Below are 16228 nucleotides of genomic sequence, written 5' to 3' on the forward strand. Positions count from 1 at the left end.
AACAGTCTTCTCCTTTACTCAGGTCAAGCAGCTTGGCTTGTAGACTCAGTCAGTCCTTCCTTAACTCAGATTTCTTATTACAATTATGAGATTATTCTATAGCAGTGTCCTAACAAATTTATTCCATTTATCAATGAAGTAGATTCTGAGAATCATGACTGTTTCCACACTTTTCTTCATTTTTTCCCTGTTACTAGGCCAAGTAAATAAATAAAATGGCACTGCAAAATATAACCAGCCAGTTCAGTTCCTCATGGCATTTGTTATTAAATATCACTCTAAGACCTCTGAAGTGAAATTAAATGAGCTTGATGATCTTTTCCAACCTAAATAATTCTGTGAAACGTTTGAAAGTACTCCTCTAGCTCAGACTTTCTAAGGAGGGTTTTTTTCTCATAACCTAGTACATTTTGCAATGCAATCATGTCTTCCCCTCCCTTCCTTGCACAAGAAATTTATCTTACAGAGAAGAAGACAAAAAAAAAGGGTGTGGGGAGATAAAAAAAAAAAAAGAGAGAGAGAGCACAACACCTTTTGAAGATTACCTGCATCACCTTGTTGACTACAGCAGCATACAATTTTCTGCAGAGTGGGCAAACAAAAGGACTCTTGTAAAAGATAGTACTTGAATTTCTACCCATGCTACACAACATACTTCTCCAAGAAATTGCTTCTGAAAGAATGCACCTTAACTTGAGTTTTGTGAGAGCATGAAGCCACCTGAAGAACACAGTCTACACAAAAGATAGATTTTGTTTAAATTCCCTTCGCCTTTATCATGTCCTAAAAGGCATCGGGCAAATCAAAATGACTGTACAAGCAGCAAAGTCTATTTTTCTACAAAACATAGGGGCCAACATTTCAGTAAGCAATACTCAGCCCCTGCTATCTTGTTACATCTTCTGTAATGAAATAAAGGAAGAAAACACAAGAAGCAGAGAGGAAGTTTCATTGTTCTTGTGGCTTCGACATTTGGTGCCACAAATGTGACAGGCTCTCAAGCCTCTACTCAATGGCACCGCCTGTCCCAGGCCTCTGTAACATAGGCATACTGCAATTAAAATAATCAAACTAAGACAAAAGAGAACAAGCAAATAAATAGCACTAACTTGTTTACGTTTCTGGCTCTGCCTTCACAGTATGAAATAAAGTCTCTTCAAACACATACTACATGAATCTTGAAAACAATATTTTCCTTCCCCCCTTCTATCTCGAAGTAGCATGAGTTTTTCAAAGTCCTAAATAAAATAAACTAAAGCATTTCCTGTATGTATTTAGTTAATTACTAAACAGATTCTAAGTGTGATAGTCACCACCAGTATTTCAACATGAATACACAAAAACACATTTACAGCAAACTGCCAGCGCACTGCAGTAATGACTTGCTTATACACATCTTTGCAATCCCGTCCTTAACTTTGTAGGCAAAATTCTAGAGAAGTGATGATCGGCACTCCTTTGCAAATCCAAATGCTTAGTTTCATCTTTTTTTTTTATTTTATTTTTATTTGTGGTACAGGATTAGTATTATTGCTGTGAGGTAAAGAGGAATGCTGGGCTTAATGCGGTGTACGACAGGAAAATAAAGCCAACAAGCCTGCAATAACTTCCCAAGCACGGGAGACAGCATACTGTCTGCGCTTACTACAAGTAACTATCTATAATCTTTTTGAGGAGATATTATTATTTAATTAATCTGCAGTATTAAATGTTGCCCTCCCAAGGTTAAAAGAAAGGTAAATGCTGCCAAGTTTAATGACATCAGCATGTATAACCATGCGATAAATAGGAGGTCTGAAGATTAACTGAATGTCATTCTGTTTACGGGATCACATACTTTTAAAGATTTACAAACTATTAAGATTAGAGAATACAGAGAGTTATGTAACGACTATGAATGTTTCAGCGTGTTTTGTCTACTTGAGCTCTTGGTCAGAAAGAGAAAGCTTTATTACAAAAACATCTCAGTCTGACTTACTCTGTACTTTTTCATGTGCACAGAAATTACCGTATACTGAATAGCAATTACTGCAATGAAAAAGACACTCTCAGGCTCCACCTCCTCTTGACAGTGGGAAAATACAGATGGCTTTGTGTATTATTCTGGATGCCAGAAAATTTCCTGTGCACTGACTAAGATATATTTAGCCTCATAAACTCATAAAACTGTCACAGGCAACCACAAGCACACCTGTAGCCATTAAAAGGGAGGAAACTACAGAAAACGGAGAATCAAATTTACATTATTTCTTTGTATTTGTTATCTGGAAATATTACCTTTCAACTCCCTTGCTCAAAAAGAAATTAGCCCTTCTCCCCACTCCAACGCTCCCCTTGTTCCTCTTCCCCCAGCCCCCAACATCCAGACACCTAAGATGCACATACAGGAGCGCACATACATGTAAAAAGAGAGTGCTGACAATGAAGTCACAGCACTTCAGAAACACACCTTGTCATCTTCCAGCCTTTGCAGTTGAAGGCAGATCTCACCAGTTTTTTTGCGTCTTCAGATCAAGATGTAGATAAATCCCCCATCCATCATGCTGGCTTATTATTAAAAATAGGAGAAGGAAAAAAAAGGAAAAATAATAAAAAAATGCAGACAATTACCAGTAAATTTACAGCCTTAAAAATATCAGCTCTCCATTATCCCAAACCAGTGTTATGTCTTCATGTAAACCAAAGCACATGCTGAGTGAGGACGTGCGCACACAGCAGCTTATCATCTCTGTCATCTGCTTCTAATGACAGCTGACAAACTGGCCACGCTAATCCTTCCCTAACTGCTGATCAGAGAGATCCCCCTTTGACAATCCAGCATGGTGGAGTACTCGAAAATTCCTCCTGCTTCTGTTCTGTTGCTGCTCTAAAAAGCAGTTTCCTTTTCATTGAGATAATAGCCTTTTCTGCAGTCACGTGGTGCCCGGGCTACATTAGCAGAGCGTGATGATAATAGACAGAGTAACTCCCTTCCCTCCCTCCCTTCTGCTGATTTTAAGGTTACGACTCCAGGAAGAACCCAAACCCATGACACTTGAAATCATCTGTATCTTCCTCTGCCGAAAAGCAAATTGTGCTCTCCATGGAGAAAAATAATACCTGCCCTTCTACGTCTTGCACCAGAACTAATTAGTGAATACATTTTTAGGCAGTACCTTCACTGGGACACATAAACTGGTCATAAGCATGTCATGTGAGACTAAACTGAATATTAAGCATACTTTATATCGAATATCTGGCACATCAGAATTACTTTTCCCCCTAGTTTTTTTTCCCTATCATTTTAGTTCTGCTGCAATAAATACCCTTCTCTCAGCAACATCCTATGGTTCAACTCCTCAGAAAACCCAACTCTCCTGCAAGCACAAAAAAGCACAAATAAATCATTTGCACTACAACCTCCAGTGTGTTTCTCTTTTTCTTTTCTTTTTTTTTTCAGTTATATTATTTATCTTGCTTTATCTCAGTACCTTGACAAACAACTCGAGCATTTTTTAAATACAGTGCCCAGTGGAGAAACCTACTGAAGCTTCAGCTTCAGAGTTGCCATCTCTCCAAGCCCCAGGTAAAGTATACACACAAACATACTGCTCTGTCCTACCTTCACTGAAGTATTGCACAGACTGAAAGCAGAACAAACCTTTCCTTTTCTGCACTGGAACACCATTTCCCTATTACCTTGGCACACAGCATAAAGACACCAAATTTATTCCCCGGGGTCTATCCACCTCTGACACTGACAGCTCTGGGCAGCACAGGAGGGCACAGACCAGCATAGCCTTTCACCTGACATTTCAGTGTTGGAGTTTGTAAACTGCTTAAGAAAGCTGTGGAAAAGCATCTTTAGGTCATTTTCAGGTCCACAAAACAACTCTTGCAGTTTCAGACTTACTCTTTCCCAAGTTGAACTGGGAAAATAGAATTAACACCTTTTTTCCTTCTGCTTCCACTATTTCCCATTACACTAGATTATTCTCCTTAAAGACAACATAGATCTCAGGGTTTTCTCCAGAAACTGAAAAGGTTAGTTTTAAAGACTGGTTGTACTTGTAGGAAAATAATAAGGTGAAAATCGTGAGGAAACAGTGGCTATCCTGTACATGGCATCTTTGCCAATGTTGCCCCATCACCTTTTCTATTTACTCCTCCTCCTAGAGACAGACTTACTCAGGAAAGTGGCCCTGCTCAAGTCTCAGGGGGATCCCTGCTTCAAGGCTACGGTTAAAGCTGAGGCACAACCTTTCTGCAGCAGAGGAGCTAGAAATGCAATGGGAACAGGGCACCTCCTGTAGCAGCATGATTCCTTTTACCTACTCTTCCCTCTTGTGCACTTTAGAGATAATCTGTGAGAAAGATCCTAAATCCAGGAGGAAATAATCTGGTTCCATAAGGAGACTATATAATACACTAAATTCAGTAGTAAAAACACATAAACATATACACTAAATTGAATATTTTTTTTGGCCAGTTCTTTCTAAGGTTGTCCTTCCACCTCAAAGCACCACACTGTAGAGGGTAAGTAAAACAGACATTATTCTGTGCTTTATATAACATTAAGATCAACAGAACAAGAACTGCTTGGCAATCTTAAACGTCTCTTATTAAAACAAATTGTCACTTGCACTTTCCATGCTAATTCCTTAGCTGAAGGAAGGTACATTGAGCATATTGGTTAAATCAGAAAATTACATAAATGTGGGAAAAGAATCTGTGAAAATTACAGACAGCATTTCTGATACTGAAGAAAATATATTAATAGACAAGCACCAGAAGGAAAATGAGCTTTCACAAGAACACACATACACAAAATACTTCACTTGTGAAGTACAAATCTAAGGAGAATGTTAAAAAATGGGAGCATACCAGTCAGATACCGTAGCTAGAACTGCTGATATTTATAGGAATCGTAAGATGAGGAATTCAAAGACAACACAATATGGTGAGCACAAACACAGTAATCACAGCGTTAAGGAAGGAATTTTGTGTAAATAAAAAGGAGGTAACAAAAAAAAAAAAAAGGGTCATTGTAGCAATGAAGAAAAGAATTGAAGACTGAAAGTAGTGAAAGTATACAGATGTTATTAAAAAGACTGCTTAGTGAAGAACAGAGTACAGATAAAGCAAATGGAGAAGAGGGAACACACCACTGCAGCGCAAACAATGATTCTGGACAAAAAAAGGATCAAGAAATGAGTGAAAAAGTATTCCTGTTAGAAAACACTGGTCTGAATATAAATAAGGAAATATGCAACTGCAAATAAGGAGAGACATTTGGTTTTATCAGGCAGTGTATGCATGCTTCCAATGGAAACAACAGAATTATTCCTTCCTTTTAAATATAGTTTCACAGGAATCATACACATAATTTGGGAATGAGCAGGGGACCTTTAAAAACTAATTCTGGCACTACAGATTTTTTTAATATTAGGGTAAGAGAAACATCTGACACAGCAGAAGAGGTTTATCTAAGTTTTCTCTAATAAATACATTTACTTACAGGCTCATTTTGTTTGCCCAGCCACATGTGGCTTTGCAGTGTACCTTCACTAAAGCAACTACCATTTAAGTTTTAACATGATTGAGTAATTGAAATTTATAAACAGAAAACCCCTTAATTGCATGCATTTCACAGTTCTTTTTCATTCTTTATTTTCTCTTACAAAAGAGTGAATTGGGCAGAGACAAGCGCATACCAAGACACAATCTGGTGTTGTCTGCCCTTCTAACATACCCACATCTGAGGCAAGGACTGGTAAATCAATCCCAAAACATCTTTTTAGTCCTAAAACGTTTTTTCAGTCCTCTCACCTTCTACAACGTATCCAGGAGAATCCAATTCTACCTTCATAACCCCTTCAGTCTTCTCAGTTAGGGGTACCCAAAGGGGTACCATAATTGCCAGCTATAGTGATGGCCCTTGTTTACCCTGCAGAATAGTAAGACACTTCAAAATGTGACTAGGCAGCACTAAGTACTGCTTGTGAGAAAGACTGGAAGAGCAAAGGCCCACATTGGCTCAGAGAACACAGGTAGAAACTACTAGGACTGACTTCTGAGGAGCACAATAAGCATATTACTGTCTGGGTCAGGAACAAAGACAGTGCAATGATTTTTCATGTGTTACATTTCAATGAATGTTGAAGCAAGCATACAGCTTTCAAGTATTAGAAAAAAATTTAAAAATAACCTTTTTGAACAGTAACAAAAATATTAAGAGTTTTCAAGTTAAAATTGGAAACCTGTTGATTTACAGGTCAATTTTATTAACATTTTACTAGTTCAGGAACTTGTAATCTACCATAACTTGAAAACTAAATAGACTTTTCTTTTTCCTTTTACCAGCTGAGGAAAAGTAAACGAGACACTGTAAATAAATCCAGTTTTTATGACCTTTGCATCTCCTCTTAAGGGACACAAGAATCATATCAAATGTACTACCACTGGAATCCAGAGCACTTGGCATTTCTCACAGTCATTCTCTGTATTAGCAGTACATACACTCACAGCGTTAAGTACCTTGCAACTTCTGTCCAAATGAGGGCAATGACACTCCCTCCTCTCCCAACCTCTTAGATTACTGTTGACTTCTCTTCGTAGCATGAAAATGTCTGTGCTTCTTGAACACAGCTTACCAAGGCTCTTAGAACTTCATAACCATGCATCCAAGCCACCCACTCGGAGCATTCTGTGTGCAAGTTTCTACAATACCTAAGTGGTGTGTGCTATATATAGCAATTACGTTCTGTATGGGCACGTCCATTGACAATTGCACTCTTTTAATACAAGTTTGATGACTATAGTTAATTGAGATTTTTGAGTAATGGTTGGTTGAGATTTCTCCCCCCCCACTTCACTCCCTTCTCTTTAATTAAGGCAGTATATGAGAGAAGAAAATGGAGTTCTTTCAGTGCAATCTAGAAATGGTCAGCTCCTGGCTCAACTCTTCTTCTTGCAAACCAAAAAAGGGCCAGATTCTCTGCTCAGAGCCTCTGCCTTGGGGTGCTTGCTGGTGCAGTCTATGGTTTATACACAGTAAGGTGCTCTCTAGTGGAGACAGACCTCAGGCTACAAAAATGTTCAAGAGAGTGGGTTGCTCCCATTCACGCTAACAACTTTCGAAAGGAACTCAGCACAGGAAGTTGAGCAAGCGGAGAAAACCAGAACCAGAACAGAAATACTACAGCATAGAAATAAACGTTCTATTAACATGATACATTACATACATATAACAACATCTGGTGCTACCAACAGTTTTTAACAGAATGTAGTAGCTAAATTACGAGGAATTTAGGATTTTTTCTTTTTTCTTTTTTTTTTTAAAGAAATTACTACAGAGTGTGCTTTTCAGTGAACATAATTTTTAAAATCAACTCAAACACTTCATTTCACCTCATCCCAGAACAGAAGTATTTATATGGGAAAAGACTTCTGATTAAAAAAAAGATTTCTGAAACCTGCAGACCAACAGTTGGCGAGATTCAATGGTTGAGATTTAAATTAGACAAAAGTCAGACTAGAAAACGTTTACTAATAGCAGAACAAAAGCATATTAACTCATCTGAGGATAAGTTAGGTTTTCTTCCTTGTAGTCTCAGCTAAAACCAAATGTATTACTAAATGACATCATACAGCTCAGTTAAGGCAAAGGATGAAGAAAGAAATTTTGGTGCAATTTCATGGTCTCTGATAATCTCCAGCACAGAATAACGCTCCATCTGGCCACAACAGCAACGCTGTGTGAACTCAGCAAGATTTGATACATTGCCTGTGGTTTTCCTTGAAACAGAAAGTTGCTGTTGTGTTTAATGCAAGTGAGACCTCTACCTTTAGTTTAGAATACAGCAAATTACTCTACCATAACTGGTGATGAATACCGGGGTCTCCACACACAGACCTCCCTCCAAAGAGAAAGCTAACATTAACCAGTAGACCTAAAAGTCTAACTCGTCTGTGTCCGGTAGCTGCCTTCTAACTGCTAGTCACTTGCAGCCACTGCCATGCATTTGAAAAGCCAATTTCCATTGGCAAGGAGGAAATAAATAGAGCCTGCATCTTGCAGACCCTGAAATTCTGGGATTTCACATCTCTCCAAGAGACCTCACTGAAAATGGGAGACACCACCAATTTACAACCAGCTTCATGTGGCAGAAACTGGAACAGAGATAGCCTCTCTTTATAAATTTGCAAATAAATAATAAAATAATTTAATGCTGCATCATCCACTGTAGCTAAATCTTACAAACACATCAAACAGTACTAAGTCAGAGTGAATGCTGAATGGTAAACAGTGACAAACAGTAAACACTGAGGATCGACCTCTTGCCTTAACTGTTAGGAATTTAGTGCTTAGTAAAGCAGGTTCATGTCCCAGATTTTGGTATTACTAAACATCCAGAATATCAGTGGATGATAGGAGTTACAAAAGGGAAACTAAAGAAAGTTAGCTTTTCTGTTAAGAGTTTTAAAGTGTTCTGGTGATAATTTCTATTGGTGTCAGACAGAACCATGAAAAAAACCCCTCTGTTTAACTGCACGCAGGCACAAATGTTCCAGGTCTGTCAGAGATAACACTATTTGATAAGAAAACCAAGAGCCAGAGACTGCAGCCTACCAAGTAAAACAAAAGTGAAAGGAAAAACAGCAGCAGCTGGAATTCATTTAGTTTGATTTACAATAAAATAATTACATACTCTGATATTAAATAAAATAAACTTTAGGAAAATTGGTCTGTGCTCCTTTCTATACAGAGGCTGGTGCAACAAAATAGAGATTTTACTGAAATATTGTGAAAATTCAAAAACTTCGAAGTTTATTGATGAGGGTAAAAGAGAAAATCAAACTTGTGTCAATACAACAGCAATCACTGAATGTCAAGTATTAAGGAGTATTTTAAATAGTGACAGTTGTGTTCAACAGAAACTGGACTTGCACAGTTCTCATCCATCAAAAGTTCAGGTACACTGCGAGGGCAAGTAATAACAAATGGCAGCTCTAAAACATGGAAGACAATGCACATTTCATCTAAATAAATAAACAGCATAATTTTGGTATTTGCAGTAGAAACAAGACATAACATTCTAACAGAGACCTAATTCTGGGCAGAAATGCTACACAATCTTAAATAACTCTCAGTGTGGTTAGTCTTGAGTATTTAAGTCTATGATAATGCACGTCAAGCACTGGGTCTACTGCTAACTCTTAAGAGAAAAGTTCAGTATACTGAATTCCAAAACAGAAATAATTTTCAACTTCAGTTTATTCTTGGTCTTCCCCAAAATGAACCACAAAGTAGGTGCATACGTATGACTGAATGGAAATGCTGAAAAACAGCATACAGCTCAGTCATTTTAATTTGAAAGGTTAAGAACATATAGAGAATCCTGTCCCATCCTGAGAATTCCTACACACACATATCTTTGTTATACTGTACATCAAGATGAAAAATTAAAGTCAAGCACAATCTTTGAAAACAGATGGTAGGCACATTACAACTGCTTCCAACTGCAAACTGCAGTGCTCACAGATCTCCCCTCAATGTAAGACTGGTGGCCCCTACCATATTTACACATTTTAAATTTCCCACAAAAGCAATTTCAAAAGCATTACCTTAATTTAACTGAACAAAAATATCAAGAATATGGATGTCCTCTTTCATTTTCTAAAAGACTGTTCTTCAGCACATTGTACTGAGATGCAAGATGATACAAAGTCAGTTAAGTGGGGAGAAAAGACAAGTTTGGAAGAATACATGGTATTTCACTGCTTTGCTCTTGAGTAAGAGGCTCATATCTCTATCTTTCAAACACGTAGTTGTCATGTCTCACTCATCTGGAAACTGCAGTACTTCACCATTCACAGGACTATTTATTAAAACCCTTAGCAAATCACTCTTAATATGAGATTTATGAGTCATTTAGATTTTTTATAAATTGCTTGTCCCAGGTTCTTAAGAACCCACATTTTTTTAAACTTTCAACTTAATACGGTAATAATAAATAAAATTGTATAAGCCATTTACCTCAAGTGAAGAGGGTATCCTTCTGAGAAAGATCAGCCTAGTCCCTGAAATTAACTGTCCTTTCTCCTGTACAATTTCTTTCCCCTAACTACAGAAAATGTAGGTAGGGCATACAACACACCAAGAGAAAAAGGCCTCACAGAATACATTTTGCTGGCAGTTTTAATAGCAGTGTGGCAAAAGAAGGCTGAGATGATCTGTGAAATAATCTGACATAAAATCACATACGGCTTTCAAAAGTCAGAAATTCAACCACAAGCCAACAGGCAACCAAAGCAACCGTGAGAGAAGTGATGCGCTCTGTGCTTCCACACTACGCCTCCACCTGAGAAGCAAGATGCTCCATGGGGCCACCTTCAACACCAAGCGTATGGCCTCTGCCAATGTTCAAAGGCAATCCATTCACCACATCACTTGCAGAGCAATGTTTCTTGACAATTTTTTGCTCTGTGACATGCATTTGTATCAAATGATTTACAGATGATGCTGCAGTGCTAATTTTCACTGATAAGGCTACGTAGGGCACTGGAAGGTTGATTTTTTTATTTACTACATATAATGGGAGTTGTGAGTTTGCAATGCCATTGTTTTGGAACATCTACACAGGCACTCCAAGAGCAACTTAGATTTTGGAAGTTGCTTTTAACTTGGCTAACAAGGGTGGATCAATATAATTTAAATGAACTAAGACTATTAGTTAATAGTAAAGAAAGTTTTCCTCTCAAACTAGAGTGATTCTCTTGATAAACATCTTTGATACTGCATATGTTTGCTGATGTTACTGTTCAAAGAGGGTTTAGCTATTAGGGGGAAATGAAGGACATTTTTTTTCTTTTTTTCCTTGAAAGGCCTTTAGAAAAAAAACTTATTAGTTTTTTTTAATCTTTCATGAGAGTGAGTGCAACAATCAGTAATGATAATTCAGAAATACAAGCCCTTCCAGATCAGTAAGCAAAGATACCTAAAGTAAAAGAAAATTTAAAATACATAGAACAAAGCCAGTCAAGAATGGCAAGACTATGTCCCTATTAGAGATGCAATTTCTTAAGTTACCTGCTGTCTGAAGACTTCAGGATTAACATTAATCTCAATATGCTGGCTGTACAAACTAAATATAGGCATATACTACTTGGTACTGTGTAGGGGTGTATATGAGAACACTTTGAAAAGAGCAACAGGGGAGAGCCCCTGGTGGAAGTAGAGTGATGCACTGGGGATTAAGTAATGGGTCAATTAAAAACCCTCAAATTCAGAAAACCAGGCAATATGAAATTACAGCTCCTCGCTGCAATGTTGTTCTTCTCTAATAAAGGGGGCTTTTTAAAAAACTTCTGTGGTGGCAATATTATTTTATCTGTTTAAATATTTCATAGTACAAGGTGGAAAAACAGCAAAGGGAATACTGAGCCGGGTATACCCGTACATAACGCTGACACCAACAATTGTATTTGCAATGGAGATTACCGAGAAAGATAAGGAGAAAGAAGAGTATGGTATAATGTGCCCATTTAGGGCTTAGGCATGTAGGAAGCTTCCATGCTACAGGATCTAATATATCACACTCACTCAACATCTATGCTATACGTAAATTTATACAGATGAATTACCTTTATTAATATATACCCTGCAGTCCCTCAGCTACTCTCAAAGTCAGGGCAGCAGGCAGATAAGAAAAATCAGACTAGCAAAGTCCTTGGAATCTACAGCTGTGAAGACAGATAGATGAAAGTATCAAATAAACACAAAGAACAAGCAAAATTACGCCTAAAGCATAATGGAAGAGAATCAAGATGGAAGACAACATGAAGGGAAATATTTCTGAGCAGATGTCTCCTTTTAACCAGACAATTTACTGTGGCTTAAAAGTAGAGTCTTCTAAACCAACTGCATTAAGGCACATAGTTAAAAAAAAAAAATTCTATTTTCTCAATTATTTCTTACTTGGTCACAGCACTGCTTCCCTTCTCCACCCAAAACGTTCTTTCTGGTAACATCTCCCCAGTCCTTCCAACTGGATGTAACGTCAACTGTAAAACTGCACTTCACTCAATAGAGGAGTAGAAAATTGAAGTTATCCAGGAGTCTGCTATCCCCAGGGGAGTTCTAAAAATCTGCACTAGAATGCTCTCACCTCTGTGGTCAGTATTAGAAAGTTTGGGCCTATCCCAAATCCCAAATAGTTAAAGGTTCTTTTGGATTTAGCTGGATACAATTTTGACCTAATATTTGGACTTGGATTAAAGGCCAAGCCCTTTACATATAATGCTAATGTCACAGATAGCTATGCTCAATAATTTAAGTGTCCTTTGCTGAAGGCCACTCCTGAAACTATTTCAGAGGCCAGAACTGATATAAAGAAACTCAATTATTAAAGCAGAATATCTAAACAGAAAGTTGTATACCAGTTCTTCAAAATCTGTGCTAGTTGCCTACTGATTTCCAAACACAGTTGAAGATGTTCACATTGAAGTGTAAAGCCCTAACTGGCTCACAACTTGCTTATTCTTGTTTTCTGTATGTTTTATATCTACATCTACCTATATATATCACTTATCTTGAACAGCATATACTTAAATTAATAATACAAATAATATAAACAGTAAAAAGAGAACACAACTTTTCCCTTCTATATTTCAATGACAAGTAGGGACAAGAACAAACCCTAGAAAACATACTAAAAGAAAAATCAGTTTCTTTCAAAGCACACTGCTAGTATTTAAAATGTTAAGAGATGGATAGTGGTTACAAATATTAGTAATTACTTGGAAGCTAAGGAATGTGTTACCTGTAGTAACCCTACTACAATTTTGATGCTACGAAATTCCAATTCATAGAATCATAGAATGGCTAGGTTGGAAAAGACTTTAGAGATCACTGAGTCCAACCATATCTGTCCACTACTAAGTCACACCCCTGAGCACTTCATCTCCAGTGAAGTGAAACTTCCCCAGTCAGGCAGGACTGCTGGTTGATGATGGAAAAGAAGTTTGATGAGCACCTCCACCAGCTCCCTCAATACCTTAGGTGGATCTGGCCCCATAGACTTGTGAATGTCTAATTGGCCAAGCAGGTCTCTAACCATTTCCTCATGGATCATAAGAGCTTTGTTCTGCTCTTCCTCCCTGTCTTCTGGCTCAGGAGGCCGAGGACCCAGAGAACATCTTACTTTACTATTAAATACCAAGGCAAAGAAGGCATTAAGCACCTCAGCCTTATCCTCATCCTTTGCCACTATTGTTCCCCCTACATCCAATAAAGGATGGGGATTGTCCTTGGCCCTCCTGTTGTTGTTGATGTATTTGTAGAAGATCTTTTTATTATCTTTCACAGAATTGGCCAATTCAGTTCTAGTTGGGTTTCTGCCCTTCTGATTTTCTCTCTGCATGATCTCGCTACATCCTTGTAGTCCTGAGATGTCTGTCCCTCCTTTCAAAGCTCATAGACTCTCCCTTTTTTTTTGAGATCCACTCAAAGGTCTCTGCTCAGCCAAGCTGTTTTTTCCTTTACTTCAAAATCCAATCTTCCCCTCAAACTCTGACTATTCTTTCTAATCTTCTCACATTCATTCTTTATTTTTGAAATGTTTCTTATTTTGAAAACTACATTTGCACTTTGAAGAGGAAGCTGGGTATTAACACTTGAAACTAATTCCTTGGAGATATCAAGCTTCAATATTATCACATACTTAAACACATAAAGATTATATTAGATTTCATACGATGAATACTTCTCTAAGTAGAACTCTGAAGCTATGACTTCTGTTCTCAGGGGGGAAAGGAACAGACAGGATTTCTATAACCCAACAGTCTGCGTGCTGTGCATGTCATGTAGCAATAAATAATTCATATTTTGACCTTATGGGATACCTTTTACTCATGGATTTCAAAGAGCTTTTGCAAAGGTGGATATATGTTTTATTATCTGCAGTTTATAGATCTCGGGATGAACACAGAAATAAAACGACCTATTCAAGGTCATCCAATAAGCCAGGTGTATTTGAGTGGGTAATACCAGGCATGCTGCCTTTTTACTTAGACTGCAACTTACAACGACACTATGAAAATAGATACTGCCTTGAACTTCAAAAATACGAAAAAGTATGATAGATGTAAGCTCTTTTACAAATATAGAAGTTTAAACATATTCATGGGGGGAAAAGGAGAAAAAAAATTACTCACTCTAGGAACATGATACAGGGACAGTAGAGAAATGTCTCAGAATCATGTTGAGCAAACACCCAGGAAAAGGCACTGGCTCCACAAGCAGAGCTGTCAGGATCTTCTGAATAAAGATCATCAAAGCTGCTCTCTTCCACACTGAGAATTTCTTGGAGACCAGATCAGGTACCAGACCGAATTTAAAGAAGGTAGCAGTAGTTGGAGAATATTGTATGAATTGCATAGAAAGGTACTTCAGCAGATTATTTTCTGACAATATGTGAAGAGCTCATCCAGAAAATAATTAATTTTAGAGAAACTGATTCTACTTACAGCAACATCACCAGAAGAAGGTACACTACTAGGACTTAAGTTATGTAAAACAGAACTGAGGAACATTCAAAATTCTAGGAAATCTAAGACACACTTTTATATTTTCACTACCTAAAAAGCAGCGTTTTCCACGGTGTTAGTATTTGTCTTTAACTTCTGAAAAATACCTTAAATAAAAAATAAATGTGCAAAAAAAACTGTATGAAAAACCGATACATAAATATGAGAATATTTATGAGAATGTAGCACTGTGGGAAGCCAGTTTAATTGTTGTTAACACCACAGCACTAACGCTTCGGATTAAATACTTAATCTGGCAATTCTCTGAACTGTCTTACCTAATGTTAAGTCTAAGGCTCCATTCATGTCCTTAACTGTAAAGATTATGTGTAAATGCTTTCTTGGAGTAAGATCAGAATGTTCTTTACTTTTAAGGATGGAGTCCTTATGTTGTCTCAGGCTACTGAAGACTTAGAAGCATAAAACATGATTGTCTGTTCAGCTGCCCTCTCAAGTGCAGCAGTAGCAGGACCCAAGGTCCTCATGTGTTAGCCAAGAAAGATAACAAAGAAACAAACACAAGCAAAACAAAGAAACAACCCAAGGTTTGTTTCCTTTTCTTTTTTCCTCCACAGAAAGAACATACTATAATCTGCCACAGAGAGCACTTACTTTGTTCAAATAATGTGTTTCAACAAACCAAAGTTTTATATTTTACAGGGGAAAAAAAATATTGACACTGCTATCACCACTGGCTTATAACAATTGGTAGCAAAATGCTATTTCATAAAAGGTAAACACTTCAAAGCTAGATTTAACTAATACAACCATTGGAATGTTTTCTTCATAGAAAACAAGCTTTTAAAAGAACAAAATAATAACAAAGCACACACCCTCCTTATTCTGCATCTGTTAAAATGAAGTAAATCCAAAACCTGGCTACTAACAAACAGAAATACGGTTGTGAAAAAAACCCAAACTAAACATCCTGATTTTTGTCTATGTGATCAGAATGCAATGGAGTTAAAAGACATACAGCATGTACTAAGAGAAGACAGATTTGCCAGAATTTTCCTGGGATTAATTAAAGGAGAATAATTTTAAATCCCTCTCTTCTTCTGAAGCCTCTGCAAGCTGAATTCACTCTATTTAGGTAACAAATGTGAAGTAGGGAGAGCAGCATGTGCTGTTTCCCAATCAAATTATCCACTGCAAAGCAATCTGTTTTAGGAAAGAGAAGTTTTAAGCTTTCAAAATATAAAATCACTCAGAGGACTGAATTAAATATATTCCTCTGTAGAAATAAGAGCCCTTCAGACAGTGAAATGAGATGTGCATATATGCCATCAAAAAATTCCTGTGCAGGATGTACAAGAAGCTTTCAAAAGTCTTGATATTTATGCCCGACAGCAAAAATATTTTAAAGTAACAGAGAGGTAGGTAATGCTCCAGGGTGGAGTTTAGCCTCCCATTCTCCTACAGCTGACGTGGAAACAGGAATATCAGTGTCAACGACCAGTATGAACACAAGCCCCAGTGTGAACGGAGCCAGACAATTATAATTGCCACACAGAGCATGTTTCACCAAAATTTGCACCATACCATCTCAGTATTTAAGCTCCTTACCTTTTTTTCGCTACTACTTTCACCACCTGTGCTTAAGCAGAAATTATTACAAGCTTATTAGCTGTAAGTAGTCACGTCTACAAACATGGGAAGG

At 37.5% G+C, this 16228-nt stretch overlaps 1 protein-coding gene across 7 annotated transcripts in view; it reads right to left on the bottom strand.

Moving 5' to 3' along the window:
* The window catches only part of NCOA2 (nuclear receptor coactivator 2), a 195152-nt gene that overhangs the window by 95517 nt on the left and 83407 nt on the right, over positions 1-16228 (bottom strand). For 6 of the 7 annotated variants that reach the window (XM_069854222.1, XM_069854219.1, XM_069854225.1 and 3 more), the window contains one exon: positions 2450-2547. The exons of the other annotated variant lie outside the window; for it this stretch is intronic. The gene's annotated coding sequence lies outside the window, so the exon portion shown is untranslated. The remainder of the gene's footprint in view (positions 1-2449; positions 2548-16228) is intronic. 7 annotated transcript variants of the gene reach the window in all.

The sequence above is a fragment of the Phaenicophaeus curvirostris genome, chromosome 3, assembly GCF_032191515.1.
Source record: "Phaenicophaeus curvirostris isolate KB17595 chromosome 3, BPBGC_Pcur_1.0, whole genome shotgun sequence".
NCBI classification, from domain to species: Eukaryota; Metazoa; Chordata; class Aves; order Cuculiformes; family Cuculidae; genus Phaenicophaeus; species Phaenicophaeus curvirostris.